This window comes from Leucoraja erinacea, chromosome 1 (genome assembly GCF_028641065.1).
Source record: "Leucoraja erinacea ecotype New England chromosome 1, Leri_hhj_1, whole genome shotgun sequence".
In the NCBI taxonomy this organism is placed as follows: domain Eukaryota; kingdom Metazoa; phylum Chordata; class Chondrichthyes; order Rajiformes; family Rajidae; genus Leucoraja; species Leucoraja erinaceus.
The window spans coordinates 160,688,684-160,711,894 of NC_073377.1; the positions used below are offsets into that span (position 1 = coordinate 160,688,684).

At 44.0% G+C, this 23,211-nt stretch overlaps 1 long non-coding RNA gene across 1 annotated transcript in view; it reads left to right on the top strand.

Moving 5' to 3' along the window:
- Nucleotides 1-23,211, top strand: part of LOC129704044 (uncharacterized) — a 78,601-nt gene that overhangs the window by 29,715 nt on the left and 25,675 nt on the right. The window contains exon 2 of the long non-coding RNA XR_008724674.1: nucleotides 9,014-9,304. This is a non-coding gene — a long non-coding RNA (uncharacterized LOC129704044). The remainder of the gene's footprint in view (nucleotides 1-9,013; nucleotides 9,305-23,211) is intronic.

Sequence of the window (23,211 nt, forward strand, 5' to 3'; positions counted from 1 at the left end):
TCCTATACAGGGACACATGACAATAAACTCACTTGAACTTGAACTTGAGGTGAGGCAGAGGTTCACTTGCACTTCCTCCAACCTTTCCGCTGTTCCAGGTGTCAACTTCTGTACATCGGTGAGACCAAGCGCAGGCTTGGCGATCGTTTCGCAGAACACTCCTGCTCAGCCCACCTTAACCTACCTGATCTCCCGGTTTCTCAACACTTTAACACCCTCTCCCATTCCCAATCTGACCTTTCTGTCCTGGGCCTCCTCCATTGTCAGAGTGAGGCCCAGCGCAAATTGGTGGAACAGCACCTCATATTTTGCTTGGGTAGCTTACACCCCAGAGGTATGAACATTGACTTCTCTAATTTCAAATAGCCCTTGCTTTCCCTCTCTCTCTCCATCTCCTCCCCCTTCCCAGTTCTCCCACCACTTACTGTCTCCGACTACATTCTATCTCTGTCCCTGACATCAGTCTGAAGAAGGGTCTCGACCCAAAACACCACCCATTCCTTCTCTCCAGAGATGCTGCCTGGCATGTTGAGTTACTCCAGCATTTTGTGTCTTCTTTTGATTTAAACTAGCATCTGCAGTTCTTTCCTGCACACCTTATCCTTTATAATGGACTCAAAAATATCGCCAGCCACCGAAGTCAGACTAACCGGCCTACACTATTCTGCTTTGTTTAAATTGCAGATTGAACCTTATCATGTTATGGTCACTACCTCCTCGTGGATCCTTTACCTTGAGTTCCCTTATCAAATGTTGTTCATTACCTAACACTAAATCCAGAATTGCCTTTTCCCTGGTAGGCTCCACTACATGCTGCTCCAAGAATCCATCTCGGAGACACTCCACAAATTCCCTTGTTTGGGGTCCAGTAGCAACCTGACTTTCCAAGTCTACCTGCATTTGAAATCTTCCATGACCACCCTAGCATTGCCTATCTTACATGCCAATTGTATCTCCTGATGTATCTTATATCCTGGCTACTTGTTTGGGGGCCTGTAAATAACTCCAATTAGGGTCTTCCAAGTCTAACTGCATTTGAAATCTTCCATGACCACCCTAGCATTGCCTATCTTACATGCCAATTGTATCTCCTGATGTATCTTATATCCTGGCTACCTGTAAATAACTCCAATTAGGGTCTTTTTACCCTTACAATTTCTCAGCTCTGTCCACAATGCCTCCATATCTTCTGATCCTATGTCACCCCTCACTAAGGACTGAATTTAATTCCTTACCAACAGAACTACCCCACCCTCTCTGCCCGATAGTACGTATAACTTTGAATATTCAGTTCCCAGCTCCGATCCTCTTGCAGCCACGTCTCTGTAATTCCCACAACATCGGACCTACCAATTTCGAACTGTGCTACAAGCTCAACCATTATGTTTAATATACTACGCACATTCAAATACAATGCCTTTAATTCTGTATTCACCTCCCCGCTCACATCGGTCCCGATTTTACACGACCTTACTCTCTTATCCCTTCTTAAACTTTCCATCCTATTATTTCTGGAGACTTCTGTGACTTTTCCTGCACTCTCTTTCTCTTTAACTCCACCTTGACACTTCCAATTTGTTGACCCCCACGATTTAGTTTAAAGCATGTTGCTTGGCTTGTGAATTTTTCATGACACCACATAGATAGCGGTTAGCAAATTTCTAAGTCTCTATGTGCACATACACATGACATACAAACGTTTCAAAACTTAACAGATTTAAAAATAAATGTGATTTTTTAATTTAATCTTCAATTCGCATTTTATAAAATATTTTTTGTCGCTTGCTTTGTCCTGCTGAATTGAACTGATGCCTGATAATGTTGGGGAATGGGAAAGCCACACCACCAAGATAGTTACAATCTGTGAGGAATTTTTGTCAAGCTTTAGCAGCCACTGGTTCATTGCTGACCATAAAATCTAAGTCATTAACTTTGACATGATATCCTGAATCAGCAAAAAAAATAAGGTTATAATAAAGATTAAATTTGAAGGGACGTGGCAATGGATGGGTAAGCATTGAACTCATTCTCCATATGTTCATTATCACATTTAATATTATTCTGTCATGGGTCCCAATTTTATTCATTTTATTTATTAAACTTGTTGTAAGGGGAAGTTACAAAGCAGAGCGCGGTCAAGCAAGATTAAGTTCTCTTTAGATTCAGATATCTTTGGGATATTGCAATTTTTTACAGCTATTATGTCACTAAAATGTAAATATTGCAGCCAATTTGCATGAAAATTAGTTCCATTTCAATTCATTATTACTCCCTAAAGTATTAATGACTGGATATTCAGCATAAGAAGTTTCCCTAATGGAAACCCAGCTGTTCCTGAACTTGAATGAAACATTTGAATGAGATAATTTGTAGAAGGACATACAGTCAAAGCCTCTATAGAGTTTCAGAGCATTTGACAATGTACTGCAAGAAAGGCTGGTTATCAGTATTGAGGCCTATGGAATTAATGAGTGATCAGTAGCATGATGCACGTACTGTTGGAGCAACTTGGGTGAGTAATTGCATTGCATTTTATAGAGGGTGCACACTGCAGTCACTGGTGCAAGGAATAAATATTTAGGGTGGTTAACAAAGTGCCAGTCAAGCAAGATTGCTTTGTCCTCAATGGTATAGTTTGAGATTTATTAGCCTTGCATTCATCCAGGCAAGTGGAAAATATTACATTGTGCTCCAAGCTTGTGCATTGTAGATGGCGGAAAGGCTTTGGGGCGGTGGGAAGAAAGTCAGTTACCACAAAACTCAACCCCTGACCTGCTCTTGTAGCCACAGTATTTGTGTGAATAGCCCTGTTAGGTTTCTGGTCAATGGTGTTTCTCCCAGGATATTGATGGCCGTCAGCATCCATAAAGACTCCTCACACCCTTGTAATGGACTGTTCGAACTACTTCCCTCTGGCAGGCGTTACAAGGCCTTCTATGCCTGAACCTCCAGACTCAGGAACAGCTTCATTCCCAGAGCTATAGCGGCTCTGAAGCGGCCCTGCTGAGTGCGTAAATGACCCCACCCCCCTGGACTGTCTCCCTCGGATGGTCACATCGCACAGACACATCTGCACTTTAGTCTGTTGAACTGTTTTGACTATTTCACTGTTCTATAACATTCCATGTTGTCGGGATATCTAAATCTAAATGTTATTAGTTATTTATGTTATGACATTGGATGGAAGCTGCATGCCAAATCTCGTTGCTCTTATGTGCAACGACAATAAAATATATTAGATATTATTATTATTATTATTACAATTTGCATTTTCATGAATGATTCTCTACCATTATGTGGGCAGGGGCAGCACCGAGAAGGAGAAATTAGTTCCTTAGAGCAATTAGAAAATTGGACAACAAATCTCCTTTGAACAATCTCCTTTGTGGTTGTTCATCAGGTGGCATTGGCAGAAGCCTTTGAATGGTTCCCCTCTGATGTTGTCGGGCTGTTGAGGACCAATGGAATATACTAAAAAATAATGTTGTACATGATCGAAACTGCAAATCAAACAGTGATCATATTGTTTTTAATGCAAAGTAAATATTTCACATTCCACAAGAATTTGTATATATAATTCATTTGCAGGTCTCCATTTTCTTTGTCCTCCTTTGGTAGAGAACCATGGTGTTAGTTGTCCCAAATGAATTCAATTCTATTGTCTCAGCGTGGGAACATTTTCCATAAATAGTGTAACTTTGGAACAACAGCACGTTTTAACTATCTGATCACTCCGTGGGTATTTACATTTGGAGAATATTTAATGTGTCATTGAATTCCTCAACAAATGTAATTTAAACCATTACAACAGTTTGGTTATTTGGTTATTCTGTATATTATACCAACCCTGCTTCAGGTTCAACAGTCCTTCATAAGATAACTATGTGATTTTTATATCTCATCTGATTCAGGATAAATATAATTTTCCTAAGCACTATTTGCGCATATGTATCATTTTATATTTAAATACAAATGGTGCGTCAGTGACCAAAAGGATTTAGTTTAGAGATGTGGAACTAAGCATGCTGACGCTGCAGTCCCTCAATAGCAAGGATGTCCTTCCTCAAATTAGGAGGCCAAAACCGCACACAATACTCCAGGTGTGGTCTCACCAGGGCCCGGTACAACGGCAGTAGATTAATATAGATGACAAACAGTAACGAGCTCAGCACTAAACCCTGAAGCACACCATTGGTCACAGGCCTCCAGCCCAAGAGGCAACCTTCCACCGTCACCCTCTGTTTCCTCCATGAAGCCAGTTTTCTGTCTATTCAATCTAATCTGCCAGAGCAGCCTACCATGTGGAATTATGTCGAATGCTTTGCTGAAGTCCAAATATACAACATCTACAGCTCTGCTCTCATCAACCTTTTTGACCATGTCGTCAAAAAACTCAATCAGATTTGTGAGACATGACCTCCCACATACAAAACCATGCTGACTATCCCTAATCAGCCCTTGTCCATCTAAATGCATGTTTATCCTATCCCTCAGAATACTCTCTAGTAACTTTTCAACCACCATTATTAAGCTCAATTTAAGTAAAGTGAATGTTATATCTCCAAAGTCTTTGTCGCTGGATATCTATACAATGTGCTTGAACCCTGAAACATAGGAAAACAAGAGCAATTCTTCGGAATATGGTCACCTTTCATTGATTTGTTACAGGTGTAATATGGTGCCACACAACCCAGGAAAATACTTCTTTTAGAATTAGGTGATGGGTGTGAATCGTCAGGAATTAGACACATTCCCTTTCCTTCTTGCTTAGCCTTACCTTTTTTTAGATTCCTTACTTAGATGCTTTTTCTTTTCTTAAGACCCCACTTTTCTGTGGGGCCTTTTTTTTCCTCTTCTTTTTTCTTCTTTTCTTTTCACATTTTCAAGCACGCGGTCTACTTAACCATTATCATTCACTTAACGCCAACTACTGCGGACTACACTCCACTACTATCCTCACTCTTTTCTTCTTGCTCTCTTTTCCTTTCTCTTTTTCTATTATAGGTTAAAGTTAAAAAAAAAAAAAAGAAGTTGTACAAGAAATGTAATATGTTGCATATTATGATTGAGATGCATGTACATTGCTTCTAATAAAATAAAACAAATAACATTTAAAAAAAAGAAAGCATGTGAACTAATGGTACACAATTCCCAATATTTTCTCTCCAATGCGTGGCATAATATAACTCTGAATATGATTAATGCTGGACTTCAGTGTGTTCCTCAGTGTGTGAGCCCCACCTGTAATGCCATTAGATCTTCTATGAATGGTTGTGGTACTTGGCAACTGTAACTGACTTTCACTATAATCATTCTTCACCCTCTCACTTCCCACAGAGCAAGATCAAAATCGTTCTCCCTGTTTTAAGAGAATGAAAGCATGTCTTTCATGCCAATGAAGAAAAGTGTGTAGAAAAGTTGCCCCTCAGCATGAAAATCTTTACATAAATCCCAAAAAGTGATGATATAACACCAACCCAAACAACATCCATCAGACGGATGAAGGAATGGAGATTAAAAAGATGATCTATTGACATGCAAGCTGCAAATCAATTTTGAGAACCAGAATGTTAGACTCAAATTACACTTCCTCTCATGCTAGTATAATTTTATTGCAGGTAGAAATAGATAATTAATCAGAAGCACATTTAAATGAGATTGAAGGCTTGATATAAAATATGTCCAACTTTTCCTCATGGGGCATAATTTCTATCAAAAAACGATGTTCATCTTAAAAATATTTCTGTTTAGTTATTAAGTTTACAAATAAATTAATATTTGCTAGATTAGATTGCACTGGGTGCCATGCTGTACTACAAATCACCAGTAAGTAAATGCTGGAGTAACTCAGCGGGACAGGCAGCATCTCTGGAGAGAAGGAATGGGTGACGTTTCGGGTCAAGACCCTTCTTCAAACTGTTTTATTGGTGGTGTGAGCAACCAGTACCTACTCATCAAAAACAGCTCACTGATGCCTTTTGTGTTTTGCCAGGACCATTCAGCTCTAGATCTTACCCGAGCGTGGAGCAACAAACTGAATTTTAGATATGAAATGAGAATGCTGGAACTTGACAAGTAAATGGCATTTGACGGTGTGTGGCATTAAGGTAGAAATCGCCAAACATCAAAAGACAAACATTCCAGTGGCTTGTGATAACTCTTAGAAAGGAAGATGGGTGTTGTTGTCTAACATTAATCATCCTAGCTCAGGAGTTCCTCAGGGCTGTGTCAACCATCTTCAGCTACTTCATCAATCATCTTCCTTGCATCCTAAAATGAGAATTGGGGGGTGAATCACTGATGATTGCACCCACGACCCTTCAGTACATGAAGCAAGCTACAGGATGCAGTTACCATCTAAGTAATAATAATAATAATAATAATAAATTTTATTTATGGGCGCCTTTCAAGAGTCTCAATGACACCTTACAAAAATTTAGCAAGTAGAGGAAAAACATGTAAGGGGAATGAAATAAATAGTAGAGACATGACTAGTACACAAAGTAAAGACAGAATTCAATTCAAAATATGAGGCAATTCAAGCACAGAGGAAAAGGGAGGGGGACGTGGGGCTAAGGATAGGCAGAGGTGAAGAGATGGGTCTTGAGGCGGGACTGGAAGATGGTGAGGGACACGGAATTGCGGATCAGTTGGGGGAGGGAGTTCCAGAGCCTGGGAGCTGTCCTGGAGAAGGCTCTGTCCCCAAAACTGCGGAGGTTGGACTTGTGGATGGAGAGGAGACCGGCTGATGTGGATCTGAGGGACCGTGAGGGTTGGTAGGGGAGAGGAGGTCAGTGAGATATGGGGGGGGCCAGATGGTGGAGGGCTTTGTAAGTGAGGATCAGGATTTTGTAGGTGATCCGGTGGGAGATGGGAAGCCAGTGAAGTTGTTTGAGGACCGGAGTGATGTGATGGCAGGATTTGGTGTGGGTGATGAGTCGGGCGGCTGCGTTCTGGACCAGTTGGAGTCGGTTGATGTAGGTGGAGCTGATGCCAAGGAGAAGTGAGTTGCAATAGTCCAGTCGGGAGGAGATGAAGACATGGATGAGTCTTTCAGCAGCGGGAGGTGTGAGAGAGGGTCTGAGTTTGGCGATGTTGCGGAGATGAAAGAAGGAGGTTTTAATGACATGGCGGATGTGAGGCTCAAGGGAGAGGGTGGAATCAAAGATCACTCCAAGGTTGCGGGCCTGGGGAGATGGGGAGACAGTGGTGCCGTCGATGGTGAGAGTGGGGTTATTGATTTTAGGGTTAATAAGTGACAAATAACATTCATACCACAAACATTCAGTCGGAGAGACAACCCAGAAGAAGAATGTCATGTTCATCAAGTGAATTCTGTCATCAAAAACATCCAAAATACCGACCATTCCTGGTATTGTTTTATAATGATACCGAGAATGGTAAGAAACTTAGTGAAATAAACAAAAATAGATGCATTAAACAAGGAACTGCAGATGCTGGTTTACAAGAAAAGACACAGAGTGCTGGAGTAATTCAGCGGGTCAGTGGGGTTGTGGAGGGGGGGGGGTGGGGGTGGGGGGGATTGATAGGCAGATAGATGGGTGAAGCAGAAATGAAAGAGACCAAAGGGGAGGAAAGGATTGTAGAGTTTCAAATGGTGAAGCTAGAGTAAGGAGGTTAGGGGAGGGGAGGGGGGGGAAGAAATAGGTGCAAGTTCAGTTGAGGCCCAGGGTAAGGGTGGGGGGGGGGGGAGAAGTGGGGTGGGGGGGGGGGGGGGGGGAGAAGTGGGGGGGGGGGGGGGGGGAAGAAGTAGGGTGGGGGGGGTAGTTAATTACTTACAATTGGAGAATTCAATGTTCATACCATTAGGTTGTCAGCTATCCCCTTGCAGAAAATGAGGCAAGTGAGCACATCTGTGGTCGGAAGGTTACTAGAAAGTATTCTGAGGAATAAGATATACGTGCATTTAAGGGGTGATTCAGGACAGCATAGTTATGTAAGTGGGAGATTGTGTCTCATGATTTTGAATGATTTGAAAAAGTACCAGAAACGGCTGATGAGGGCAGAGCTGTAGATGTTATCTGTATGGATTCCAGCAAGGCATTGGACAAGGTTCAGCATGGGAGGCTGCCCTGGAAGGTTAGATCGCATGGGATCCAGGGAGAGCTAGCAGACTGGATATAAATTGGCTTCATGGAAGGAAGCAGAGGGTAATGCTGGAAGGTTGTTTAACTGAATTAATTAGTCCAGCGCTGAGCAGTGAAAAAAAAATATCATGCTTAATGGTTTGGGTGAGAACAAACATGGCAAGATTAGCAAGTTTGCAGATGATTAAAAAGTGGGTGGTTTTGCAGATAGTGAAGATGGTTATGAACAATTGCAGCAGGATCTTGATCGATTGGCAGGTGAGCTGAAGAATAGGTGGTCAAAAAGGCTTTTGTCACATTGGTCTTCATCAGTCAGCGTATTGAGTATAGAAGTTGGGAGATCATGTTCCAGTTATATAACATGTTGGTGAGGCCACATTTAGAATATTGTGTTCCGTTCTGGTCACCATGTAATAGGAAAGATGTTGTCAAGCTGGAAAGGCTTCAGAGAAATGTTACGGGGATGTTGCCTGGACTAGAGGGTGTGAGCTATAGAGAGAGGTTGTGTAGGCTGGGACTCTATTCCTTGGAGCACAGGCGGGTGAGGGGTGATCTTATCTAGGTGTATAAAATCATGAGAGGAATAGATCGGGTAGATGCACAGAGTCTTGTCCAGAGTAGGTCAATCGAGGACCAGAGGACATAGGTTTAAGGTGAAGGGGAAAAGATTTAATAGGAATCTAAGCGTGACCTTTTCACTCAAAGGTCTTTTATCGTCACATGTACCAATTAAGGTACAGTGATATTCGTATTACCTTACAGCCATACTAAAAAAAGCAATGACACACAACTACATAAAAGTTAACATAAACATCCACCACAGCGAATTCCCCACGTTCCTCACTGTGATGGGAGGCAATAAAGTCTAATCTTCTTCCCTCATTTATCTCCCGCAGTCGGGGCAGTCGAACCATCCGTCGGGCCGGCAGTCGACGATCCCTCGTCGAGGCGATTGAAGCTCCCGTGTCGGGGAGATCGTTGCTCCTGCAGCTTGGAGCTCCCGAAGTGGGTCTCTAACCAGAGACCGCGAGCTCCCCGATGTTAACTCCGCAGGCTCACGTGGTGTGAGCTCAGCGGCCGGTCCCTGGCAAAGGAATCGCCAGCTCCGCAATGTTAAAGTCGATCTCCAACTCCTCGATGTTAGACCGCAGTGCGGACGGAGATACGATACGGGAAAAAATCGCTTCTCCGTCGAGGTAAGAGATTTTTTTAAAGTTTTCCCCAACCCCCGCCCCCACCCCCCACATAAAACAAGCTAAAGAACACTAAAACATACATTTAACACACACTAAGAAAACAGCAAAGAAGGAAGAGACAGACAGACTGTTGGCGAGGCAGCCATTGCTGGTGCCACCCGGTGGTCTATGGGTGGTGGATGTATGGGACGAGCTGCCAGAGGAGGTAGTTGAGGCAGGGACTATCCAATGTTTAAGAAACAGTTAGACAGGTACATATGGATAGGGCAGATTTGGAGGGGGAGATGTTGGCCAAACGTCAGCAGATGGGACTAGTGTAGCTGGGGCAGGTTGGCTGATGTGAGCTGAAGGGTCTGTTTCCATGCTGTGTGATGCTATGACTATGACATTATGAGCAATCCAATCATCTACAGCAGAGCTGAGTTATTAAACAACATGCATAGAGCCTGATTCTTTATTTTAAACTTAAGCCAGCTCAGGTATTTATCTTATCTCTGTACGTTACCTGCATCTATTTGACTGCACCATTCTTATACATATACTTGGATAACCATGTGAGCACTTTTGTCCTGCTGCAAATTTCCACTTGACAAGTGACCAAGAATGTGAAGTTGCTATTCACATATTGCTACATGGCATATTTCCCTTTTATTTCTCATGCTCCCTTTTCACTCTCTCAGTTGGAATACAGAGGCTTTTGAAGAATAAATCCTTCAAAATGAAAGAAGCAGCAACTACTTGTCTTAGATGACAACTTGTCATGCTTCTCAGAGGATTCGGTAATGTGTAAATAGTGAATAGCTGGCTTCTATTATGCTGTCATCTGTGCAAGTTGAAACATTAAGCAAGCAGTAATTAACTTAAGTAAAAGGAAAATCAGATGGGTTTCAAAATTCACTGGGAGCAAAATATTTAAGACGTCAAATTCCTTAACTATTTTCCCCTAAGTGATCCAAAGAAAGCTTAGCAACGAATAAGATAATTTAATCCTCCTTATCAATGCCTCCCTTGGAAAATGACATTTTCCAACGTCTCTCTTTCTTTCATAATCTTAATGAAGTTAGAGGACTTCAATGGGAATTCATTTCGGCTTTTTCGGCTTTTTCCTGAACTTAAACTTTGTTCCTTTTAACAAAACCATCAAAGATAGACACAAAATGCTGGAGTAACCCAGCGGGTCAGGCAGCAACTCTGGAGAGAAGGAATGGGTGACGTTTCCGGTCGAGACCTGTCTTCACACTCTCACTTATTTTACTGCTTCTGCCAGGATTCCTCTGTCACGCTTTCACTTGCCCTCTCCAATCATGAGGAAATACGCTATCCACCCTAAGGACATCACACGATCCAACTCCCAAAGAAAATGTTTACCATTTTGAAATGATTTTGTTATTTTACACTTTTCTCATCAATCTATGCAGTTCGTGAGAATAGAGGTGGTTTTCTGGCAACTGAGATGCCTTAACCCTGGTAACAACTAGCTAAAACAACACTACTTACTAATAGTAAGCAACAAGTAATGACATTGCTTGATGCAGAAGGATGAGTCACTAGAGGGGGTCTATCAGCTCCACTACAGCTCCATTAAAGTCTCTGCAAACGAGCTTGCCCTGAGCATGATGAACTTTCTTCAACCTGAAATGTTAACATTATTTTCTCTTTCCACATCCAACGCCATTGAGAGCAGGGAAGATTCAAACAAGAGGACATGACTTGAGAATGCAGGGACAGAAGTTTAGGGGTAACATGAGGGGGAACTTCTTTACTCAGAGAGTGGTAGCTGTGTGGAATGAGCTTCCAGTGGAAGTGGTAGAGGCCGGTTCGATTTTATCATTTAAAAATAAATTGGATAGGTATATGGACAGGAAAGGAATGGAGGGTTGTGATCTGAGCGCAGGTAGATGGGACTAGGGGAAAATAAGTGTTCGGCATGGACTTGTAGGGCCGAGATGGCCTGTTTCCGTGCTGTAATTGTTATATGGTTATATGGTTATATGATTGACCAGCTGAATATTACCAAGACATTTCTGTTTTTGTTTGGTTCTATTGGGAAAGTTGGACAAGGCTAGACTTGTATCTGCCGGAGTTTAGAAGAGTGAGTGGGGACTACATTGAAATATTGGTAGGCGGCGCGACTCTCGTCAGCAGCGGCCTCTGCAGCCCGTCTGCGTTTTTATTATTTGTTGTCTATGTTTTTAAGTAGTTTTTGTTATTTTTTGTTGGGGGTGTGTGTGTGTGGGGGTGTGGTGGGGTGGGAGGGAGGGGGTAACTTTTAATCTCTCCCTGCACGGGAGACCCGACCTTTTCTTTGTCGGGTCTCCGTTGTCGTTGGGGCTGCAATGAGGAGCGGCCTCCAACAGGAGAAGACCGGGGGCTCTGGTGCCGACGACTCACCTCACCGTCGCGGAGCTGGCCGAGTCCGGAGCGGGTGGAGCGGTGGTGGAGCGCTGCTGCGGCCCGACCTCCGGAGATTCGGAGGCTGCTACTGCGGGTCTGGCGGACGGCGGCACCGGGAGCCCGCGGGTCCCTGGAGGGAGACCGCTTTTCAGAGCTCCCGCAATGGCGACTTCTCCCGCCCGAGTTGCGGGGTCGAAGAGCTCCTGGAGCGGGGCCTTACAGCACCGCCCCGCGCGGCTTGGAATGGCCGCGGGACTCTGCGAGCGCACGCCGGGGGCTCTAACATCAAGAACCCGGTGTGCGACCTTGCACCACCCGGCGTGGCTTTAATGGCCGCGGGACAATCGCCATCGCTAGCCGGGGGCTTTGACTTTGACTCTGACATCGGGGGGGGGAGAGTGCAGTGGAGAGATAAGTTTTTTTGGCCTTCCATCACAGCGATGTGATGGATGTTTATGTAAATTATGTTGTGTCTTGGGTCTATTTGTCTGTAATGTATGGCTGCAGAAACGTCATTTCGTTTGGACCTCAAGGGGTCCAAATGACAAATAAATTGAATCTTGAATCTTGAATCTTGAATATGTAAGATCCTGAGGAGTCTTGGCAGTGAAGCTCAAAAACATATCATAAAGGGTCATGGATCTTTTGGAACTTCCTTCCTGACAGAGAGACAGGGATGTGGAGTTGAGGTTGCATTGAGATCAACCATAACATTATTAACTTGAGGAGAAGGTTTGAGGACCACAGGGGCCCACAGCTGCTCTTCTCTGTTTGCATGTTGGTAAACAACGTTAATCCCATGCAACATGATTTTCCAAGCACTTCCATCAAAACGCAGTCACAATATTCTGTTATTCTAACGTGTTATTTGAGAATGCACAATTTGGAGGGACATTCCGACTTGCAACTCATGCAGTCAGTCTGGACGCTCACAGTTCAGTGTCGCATCTGCTTAAAGATTCTGCTGCCTTCAGTTATTATTTTAACACTTGAAAACAACTTACAATGGTTTGTGATTTACCTTGCAAGTAGATTGAAGATATAGTACTGAAAAACATAATGCTAGTCTCGGTAACAGTAATTGTTGAATTGTACAGATCAAACTGGACCAATCTCAATTGACCTGCAGGTTAAATCTGTTTTTGGCCATTGCAGATTTCTCAAATAGATTTTCCCTCCATCCATTTAATACATTTTGTCAGTTGCCTTAATGCCTTTTCTAGTTGATTATTTTTTTTTGTTTCCTTGTTGCTGTTAGACCTTTGACACATATATCTGTAGTATTTATTATTGAATATAAATCAGGAGCATTAATATCTCAGCGTCTTCCAGTTTTAACTGCAGTTCAGCATCTCACCTTTTCTTCTCCATATATTTGTACACATAGCAGATAGAAAGTTACCAAATAGAGATGAAACATGAAGCTACAGAAATGTGGCACAGCATTTTGAACACCATCCGTTCACAAGTATTCCAAGACAGGAGATTTGGAGCCAAAACATAGCATCCTGACACAATGATTAATTGGAGCTTTCAGCTGTCTTGTTATCCTCATTTGAATATTCTGACGTGACGATAATTCGACTTTTTGACAGGAGCGCAAAACCTCATCTCCTTAGGAAATGCAAAGTTTGAAGTAACCAGAATAACAATCGACTGAAACTGATTTTGAGATGCAAATTGTTGGCCATGATACCAAATCTATAACATCTTGTGAAGATTGTATGGTATTTATTTTATTTAACTGACATCCCTCTGCGGTGTGAATGCATTATCCTATTTTCGTTATCCTACAAAAACCATGCTTGTCTCAAATTTCATGGGGTGTGGGGGGAAAGGGGTGTGGGGGCGGGGGGTCTGTGAGCTCGGAGAAAAGACGGGGGGGGAAGATCCATGTGGCAGAGGGGGGGCATCATGGGGGAGGGGAGGGAAGGAGTCAGCAAGGGGGACCAGAGGGGTAGTGACTGGAATTGGCGGTGCGATGTGGGACTCACAGCGAGCGCTGGTCGTCCTCCTCCGCAGGGATCAGTCTCCGCTTTCCGTTTGGTGACATCTCTGACTCTGGGTTAGGCTGGGCTGGGTCGGGTCTCCGACGCTGAGTGGCTGCTGCTTGGGGCTAGGCTGCTGCTGCTTGGGGCTAGGCTGCTGCTGCTTGGGGCTAGGCTGCTGCTGCTGCTGCTTAGCTGCTGCTGCTGCTTGGGGCTAGGCTGCTGCTGCTTGATGCTGGGCTGCTGCAGCTGGGGGCTGCTGCTGCTGCTGCTGCTGCTGCTGGGCTGCTGCAGCTTGGGGCTAGGCTGCTGCTGCTTGGGGCTAGGCTGCTGCTGCTGGGGGGGCTAGGCTGCTGCTGCTGCTGGGCTGGGCTGCTGCTGCTTGGGGCTAGGCTGCTGCTGCTTGGGGCTAGGCTGCTGCTGCTTGATGCTGGGCTGCTGCTGCTTGGGGCTAGGCTGCTGCTGCTTGGGGCTAGGCTGCTGCTACTTGATGCTGGGCTGCTGGCTGCTGCTACTTGGGGCTGGGCTGCTGCTGCTTGGGGCTAGGCTGCTGCTACTTGGGGCTAGGCTGCTGCTGCTTGATGCTGGCTGCTGCTGCTGCTGCTTGGGGCTAGGCTGCTGCTGCTTGGGGCTAGGCTGCTGCTGCTGATGCTGGGCTGGCTTGGGGCTAGGCTGCTGCTGCTTGATGCTGGGCTGCTGCTGCTGCTTGGGGCTAGGCTGCTGCTGCTTGGGGCTAGGCTGCTGCTGCTGCTGCTGGGGCTAGGCTGCTGCTGCTTGATGCTGGGCTGCTGCTGCTGCTTGGGGCTAGGCTGCTGCTGCTGGGCTAAGCTGCTGCTTGGGGCTAGGCTGCTGCTGCTTGGGGCTAAGCTGCTGCTGCTTGGGGCTAGGCTGCTGCTGCTTGGGGCTAGGCTGCTGCTGCTTGGGGCTAGGCTGCTGCTGCTTGGGGCTAGGCTGCTGCTGCTTGATGCTGGGCTGCTGCTGCTTGGGGGGGGGCTAGGCTTGGGGCTGGGCTGCTGCTGCTTGGGGCTAGGCTGCTGCTGCTTGGGGCTAGGCTGCTGCTGCTTGATGGGGGCTGCTGCTGATTGATGCTGGGCTGCTGCTGCTTGGGGCGGGGCTGATTGGGCTGGGCTGCTTGGGGGGGGTGGGGCTGGGCTGGGCTGGGCTGCTTCGGGTCCCTCCGAAAGTCCAGTTGGAAACCTCCGCCAGCTTTCCTCAGCTCCAGTAAAGACTCGATGGCGCAGGTAGGGGCAGATCATCCCTAGGAGTGACAGAGGAACAAACTAATCCATACGGCGCTGTCTGGCAGGAGAAGAAATTGATCTGCATTCTTGTGGTTTTTAAGATTTTTAAACCCCGCTAACTTTTACGACATTCAACCGATCGGAACGAAACTTAATGGACTCGCAGCACAGGAGAATGGTGAGTGAACTGGCAAAAAATTGTAGCGCTATCGCAAACCGTTTTTGCGCAAATAGAAAGATCGCCAAACCGGAAGATAACAAGATCAGAGTTTTAATGATGGATAGATGGTGTTTCTTTTAAGATCATTTAAACCATTATTTCTGCTTAACAAATTCTGCAGATCATTTTTCTTTTTTTAATCATAAAAGTATGGGATTACATTCTTCCCATTGCCTTGTCCATTTTACTTGTGGATCATGGTATCCTGTTTTTATCACAACAAACTCCCTCTTTTCCCACTTCCCATCACATCTGCCTGAGTCTCTTCTGACATTCCCTCCTTCTCCGGCATCTTACATCAGCATCCCATTCTTTCTTTTTCCCTAATTCAATTTTGTAACCATACCCAGTTCTCTACTTTTATACATGTAACATGTCTTTCCTCCTCCCTCGCCATTTCATACATGAATCACATTGTCTCCCCTCTTCCCGCTCTACACGTTGATCACATTCTTCCCCTTCTCCCTTTTTTGCAACTGAATCACATTCTGCACTTTTAAAAAATCTTTTGTACTGTTTTGCACATGTACATCAAATTGTAACAACGAATATAGACAAGGTGCTGTCCAGTCAAATGATCTAATTTAATGCACAATCGCTATTCCCTTGACCAATGATGAATTTTCCATTCAGTAAATATGTTAATCTATGATGCAAACATAATAGCCTATTATTTATTGCAATATATTCACAAAGTTATTGATCTAATTATTTGTAAACATGGGAATACTGATTCTTGTCAATCTTTGGTGCATGCACCAAATCACCCTGTTGTACATTCCATCTGGTGCTAAAAAGTTACTCTGGTGACAATGGCACTTGTAATCGCATGACTACCTCATACAGAGCTATTGCTTGTTCTCTCACTGGATGAAATGCATCTAACAAAACCAAACCTCCAGCTCAAATTATACATTATAGAAAGTGATTTGCCAGGTGTGGTCGTTCTGGAACTGTGTATATTTGCAGCAAGACTGCCTTACTTGTATCTTCAATGTTAACGCTTTGTGTTCTCCGAACTCAGTAATGCGAGTGTTGTGAACTCAGTAGTGAATTCTGTGAACTCAATAGCACAAGTGTTGTGCATTTGTGTTGTGTTTATATTAGCACTCTCATTTTTCCGAAGTCTGAAATGTCAGTGCATTCATTATCTGCATCCACGTAAATCTGGTTATAGAACTTTGCCTTATCTTGTACAATCTCTGGAGTAAGCAGTGCTTGTTCCATACTTTGCACGAATTCTGTGCTTTTAACGTTGTGTAATCTTCAAAGACAGAAATGTTAGTCCTGTTCTGACTTCTGTAGCCTGCCTGACAACAAATGGATCAAATTACACATTTTAAATAATTGAATTAGTGTGCAGCAGACTGGTTTAAATAACACACTGCAAGCAAAGCTGACAGAGTTTTATCCTCCCACATTCTATCGGTGTGACTATGAAGTCTGCTCATCCGCTGGGCTCATCTGATTAGATATAACCAAGGTGGAAACGCATCGAGCAGCTAGGATAAAATATACCATGTTATTTGGTGAAGAACACTAATAGAAACAGGGGAAATTAAATAAGGGAAACCAAGACGGTAATGCCCCTGTCCCACTGAGGAAACCTGAACGGAAACCTCTGGAGACTTTGTGCCCCACCCAAGGTTTCCGTGCGGTTCCCGGAGGTTTCTGCCAGTCTCCCTACCTGCTTCCACTACCTGCAACCTCCGGCAACCACCTGCAACCTCCGGGAACATTGGGTGGGGCGCAAAGTCTCCAGAGGTTTCCGTTCAGGTTTCCTAAGTGGGACAGGGGCATTACTGAGTATGTGCTGCTCACCGTGGGCAGTTTTATGTAAGAGGGCATCTAAAGATGACTTTAAAATGTGCGTGTAATTGTCCAGTGACTGGGTGGAAACCTCCACATCAGTCCAGTCTTGAATAAACTGTCAAAGCGACACATCTTCAGGAACTGCAGAGTGACAGACTTTTCTCTCTTTGCTATGTTTAACACATGTTTTAGTTCAGTCCCCTCTCATTCTTCTAACTTGAACAAACTAGACCTTCTCCTCACCTGGTTACAGTCGGCTTGTATCTGGTGACCCTGCAGGTATAAAACCCCTTCTAAGTCTATTGTCTATTGTTTATTGTCTGCCTTCCATTCTCCATGGTGTCAAGACCTCAGCTGGTGCATGCACATGTTCAATGGCATTATGCAGATTATTTTGTTTTATGGGAAAGATGTAGAAGAGAAATGGAGGACATTTAAAGGGGAAATTTTAAGAGTACAGAATCTTTATGTTCCTGTTCTGTTGAAAGGAAACAGTAAAAAGTGGAAAGAGCCCTGGTTTTCAAGGGAAATTGGACATCTTGTTCGGAAAAAGAGGGAGATCTACAATAATTATAGGCAGCATGAAGTAAATGAGGTGCTTGAGGAGTATAAGGAATGTAAAAAGAATCTTAAGAAAGAAATTAGAAAAGCTAAAAGAAGATATGAGGTTGCTTTGGCAAATAAGGTGAAAGTAAATCCAAAGGGTTTCTACAGCTATATTAATAGCAAAAGGATAACGAGGGATAAAATTGGTCCATTGGAGAGACAGAGTGGACAGTTATCTGCAGAGCCAAAAGAGATGGGGGAGATATTGAACAATTATTTTTCTTCGGTATTCACCAAGGAGAAGGATATTGAATTATGTGAGGTAAGGGAAACTAGTAGAGTAGCTATGGATACTATGAGGTTCAAAGTAAAAGAAGTACTGACACTTTTGAAAAATATAAAAGTGGACAAGTCTCCGGGTCCTGACAGGATATTCCCTAGGACATTGAGGGAAGTTAGTGTAGAAATAGCCGGGGCTATGACAGAAATATTTTAAATGTCATTAGAAACGGGAATAGTCCCCGAGGATTGGCGTACTGCGCATGTTGTTCCATTGTTTAAAAAGGGTTCTAAGAGTAAACCTAGCAATTATAGACCTGTTAGTTTGACTTCAGTGGTGGGAAAATTAATGGAAAAGATACTTAGAGATAATATATATAAGCATCTAGATAAACAGGGTCTGATTAGGAACAGTCAACATGGATTTGTGCCTGGAAGGTCATGTTTGACTAATCTTCTTGAATTTTTTGAAGAGGTTACTAGTGAAATTGACGAGGGTAAAGCAGTGGATGTTGTCTATATGGACTTTAGTAAGGCCTTTGACAAGGTTCCTCATGGAAGGTTGGTTAAGAAGGTTCAACTGTTGGGTATAAATGCAGGAATAGCAAGATGGATTCAACAGTGGCTGAATGGGAGAAGCCAGAGGGTAATGGTGGATGGCTGTTTATCGGGTTGGAGGCAGGTGACTAGTGGGGTGCCTCAGGGATCTGTGTTGGGTCCTTTGTTGTTTGTCATGTACATCAATGATCTGGATGAAGGTGTGGTAAATTGGATTAGTAAGTATGCAGATGATACCAAGATAGGGGGTGTTGTGGATAATGAAGAGGATTTCCAAAGTCTACAGAGTGATTTAGGCCATTTGGAAAAATGGGCTGAAAGATGGCAGATGGAGTTTAATGCTGATAAATGTGAGGTGCTACACCTTGGCAGGACAAATCAAAATAGGACGTACATGGTAAATGGTAGGGAATTGAAGAATACAGTTGAACAGAGGGATCTGGGTATAACCGTGCATAGTTCCTTGAAGGTGGAATCTCATATAGATAGGGTGGTAAAGAAAGCTATTGGTATGCTAGCCTTTATAAATCAGAGCATTGAGTATAGAAGCTGGGATGTAATGTTAAAATTGTACAAGGCATTGGTGAGACCAAATCTGGAGTATGGTGTACAATTTTGGTCACCCAATTATAGGAAGGATGTCAACAAAATAGAGAGAGTGCAGAGGAGATTTACTAGAATGTTGCCTGGGTTTCAACAAATAAGTTACAGAGATAGGTTGAATAAGTTAGGTCTTTATTCTCTGGAGCGCAGAAGGTTAAGGGGGGACTTGATAGAGGTCTTTAAAATAATGAGAGGGATAGACAGAGTTGATGTGGACAAGCTTTTCCCTTTGAGAATAGGGAAGATTCAAACAACAGGACATGACTTCAGAATTAAGGGACAGAAGTTTAGGGGTAATATGAGGGGGAACTTCTTTACTCAGAGAGTGGTAGCGGTGTGGAATGAGCTTCCAGTGGAAGTGGTGGAGGCAGGTTCATTGGTATCATTTAAAAATAAATTGGATAGGCATATGGATGAGAAGGGAATGGAGGGTTATGGTATGAGTGCAGGCAGGTGGGACTAAGGGGAAAAAAATTTGTTCGTCACGGACTTGTAGGGCCGAGATGGCCTGTTTCCGTGCTGTAATTGTTATATGGTTATATTTTACTTTCGAGGCTGAGACTGAGAAAAGGTTGCATTCCTGGTTATCAGATCATAATGAGGATCAGATCAGGCGAGAATTAAACCTTTAATCTGTGCATTTCTGAAGTATTGGAATCTGTGCAATCTGAACTAATCCATGAGAATGACAATTAAAGTCAATCGCATTTAATGGCTTTGAATCACATCTAGCCGGAATGAGTAACGGGTGGCAGATTTGTTTTCTCAAGTATATGTGAACCAGGTGAATTTTAATGACTACCTGGTAGTTTCATGTCACTGTTGCTGTGGCTCACTTACATTTTTTTAAATAACAAATTAAAATCCTCCCAAAGATTTGAATTCATGTCCCTGTATAATTTCTTTGGCTGCTAGCCAACATCCTTTTTAAAAGTTCATTCAAGGGATGAAGATGGGGAGAGAAGCTGGTCAGCAATGGGCATACCTTCATACTCCCCGGCAACCTCCTGCCATGGCCTCTCAAGTTCATAAATTCATAACATTCATAAAAAGCGATGGCAGCATCGCCAACAGTCTATCTGGCTTTTCGTCTTTTTTGTTATTTTGAGTGTGTTTTGAAAGTATGTGTTAATGCTCTCCGGTTTGTTTTATGTGGGGGGTGGGGGAGGGGTCGGGGGAAACTTTTTTCAATCTCTTATCGTGCTGGAGATACGATTGTTTTACCGGATCGTATCTCCGGTCGCTCTGCGGACGAACATCATGGAGCTGGCGGCCTTGCTCGAGACTGACTTTGAGCCCCACCGTGGAGTTGCGGGACTTACCATCGGAGCCTGCGATCCCTTGCCTGGGATCGACGCTCCAACCGCGGCCAATGGATTTCAACATCGAGGAGCTCGCAGTCCCGGGTAGAGACTAATGTCGGGAAGCTCCAAGTCACACGAGGTTCGACCAGCCCCGACCTGGGGGTCGACCGCCCGGCGCGGGGGAGCTGAGATCCCCCCCAATGCGGGAGCTTGATCGCCCCAACACGGAGGGCTCAACCGCCGGCTGCAGGAGCCAAGATCGCCACGACAACGGACGGTTCGAGTGGCCCGCCCGCGGGAGAACAAAGCAGGGAAGATGATTGGACTTTTTTTGCCTTCCATCACAGTGAGGAGTGTGGGGGAGTCACTGTGGTGGATGTTCATTTAAAAATTATTTGGGTGTCTTGTTGCTCTTTATTGGTATGGCTGTATGGCAAATCAAATTCCTCGTATATGTTGCAAAACATACTTGGATAATAAATTACTATTAGAATATTATGATATAAGTTCTATGAACAGAATTAGGCCATTCGGTCGATCAAGTCTACTCCACCATTCAATCATGGCTGATCTATCTTTCCCTCTCAACCCCATACTCCTGCCTTTGCCCCATATCACCTGACACCCGTACTAATCAAGAATCTGTCAATCGCTGCCTTAAAAATATCCATTGACTTGACCTCCACATCCATCTGTGGCAAGAATTCCCCAGATTCGCCACCCTCTGACTGAAAGAAATTCCTCCTCATCTCCTTTCTAAAGGTATGTCCTTTTATTCTGAGGCTATGGCTTCTTTTCCCAGAGTCTCCACTAATGGAAACATTTTTCACTATTCGGTAAGTTTCAATGAGGTCACCCCTCAAATGCACCTATTGTCTATGTTTCTCTGGTCAAATTCCCTTCGCAGAACCTCTTTTCTTGTTCCATCTACGGCGTTGGAACTCACATAGACCACCACGTCTGGAACTTTCCCCTCCCAAGTTCCTCTGCAGGTCAGACAAATAGTGTCTATTCCCTTAATTATACTATCCCTAATGACAATAATGTTTTTTTCTTCTCTCTCCCCTCATGAATGGCCATTTGAACCATGGTGCCCAGGCATACAGGGCTACAGGTCAAGCATACAAGGCCCCTCTTGGTCTCAGTGAGACCAAGCGGAGGTTGGGCGATCATTTCGCCAAACTCCTCCGCTCGGTCAGCATTAACCAAGCTGACCTCCCGGTGGCTCAGCACTTCAACTCCCCCTCCCACTCCGTGTCCAACCTCTCTGTCCTGGGTCTCCTCCATGGCCAGAGCGAGCAACACCGGAAATTGGAGGAACAGCACCTCATATTCCGCTTGGGGAGTCTGCATCCTGGGGGCATGAACATTGAATTCTCCCAATTTTGTTAGCCCTTGCTGTCTCCTCCCCTTCCTATCTCTCCCTCAGCCCCCGGGCTCCTCCTCTTCCTTTTCCTTTCTTCTCCCTGCCCCCCCTCCACCCCCTATCAGTCTGAAGAAGGGTTTCGGCCCGAAACGTTGCCTATTTCCTTCGCTCCATAGATGCTGCTGCACCCGCTGAGTTTCTCCAACATTTTTGGGTACCTTCGATTTTCCAGCATCTGCAGTTCCTTCTTAAACACCCTCTCCCTGCATTGTGGGAATATCTTAATGAGAAGTACAGAAGTTCAATGAGGCAGTTCATCACAACAATCTTTGAGCTAGTAGGCCTGAGCAATAAATGTCCATGTCATAAAACATAAATATAGTTAAAAATAATTCTGCACTGATGTGAAAACACATGGCATTGCGTAAATTGCACAAAGCAATGTGCTTGGTGCATGTGTGAATGGCACTGAGCCAAACTGCTGCAGGTCTCACATACCTTGCCACTTCATTTCATTGTTGTCAACAGAAACAATTATACGTCTTTTAGACTTTACTAAAGACACAACACTGAACATTTTGAATACGAATGGTTGCTCTATTGTTATTCGAAATGTCAAAAGTGAAGAAAGGATCAATGTGAAGTTTTATAAATTCAAGCATAGTTTATTTGAAGGGAAAAAATATATAATGGCCTTTGGCAATGCAAAATTCATATGGAAAAAATATACATTCAATTCAGTCATCATATTTAACAAAATATACTTACATTCATTTAAATTGCCTTTAAATGTCTCTGGAATGCTTGTACTCGACCTATAATTGGGTCGGAAGTCAACTGAACCCAAAATGAACATCAATATGTCGGAGTTTAAGAGGGAACTGCAGATGCTGGAGAATCGAAGGTTACACAAAAAAGCTGGAGAAACTCAGCGGGTGCAGCAGCATCTATGGAGCGAAGGAAATAGGCAACGTTTCGGGCCGAAACCCAAGGGTTTCGGCCCGAAACGTTGCCTATTTCCTTCGCTCCATAGATGCTGCTGCACCCGCTGAGTTTCTCCAGCTTTTTTTGTGTAACCATCAATATGTCGGATATTTGTAAGTTGTGCTTTAGTCCACTGTCAGAGGCGCCTCCCATTACTTTTACTGATGTCTAAGCATAGTGTAATTGATTGAATAGTAATTGGTTGGATCGGATTTGCCTTCTTTTTGTGGAGAATTTACAATACTTATGACATTTACAGTTTTGGGGTAAATTGCTCTTATTGAGGGTTTTTCCCATTTCAAGCTGCATTGTTAGATTTGTAAAACAGTTTCCCCCAACCCCCACCACACCCCCCACATAAAACAAAGCAAGGAACACTTAAACATACTTTTTAACACATACTAAAAATAACGAAAAGAAGAAAGGACAGACAGACTGTTGGCGAGGCAGCCACTGCTGATGGCACCTCCCGGTGTGATGGAATGCGCTCCACTTGCCTGAGATAGTACAACTTTCACAGGACCACACAATCGTGGCTGACAGTCAAGCCATTCACCATCTTACACATTCAGAATTCAGTATCCTTGTCCCCTTGAGCCTCCTCCGCCATTC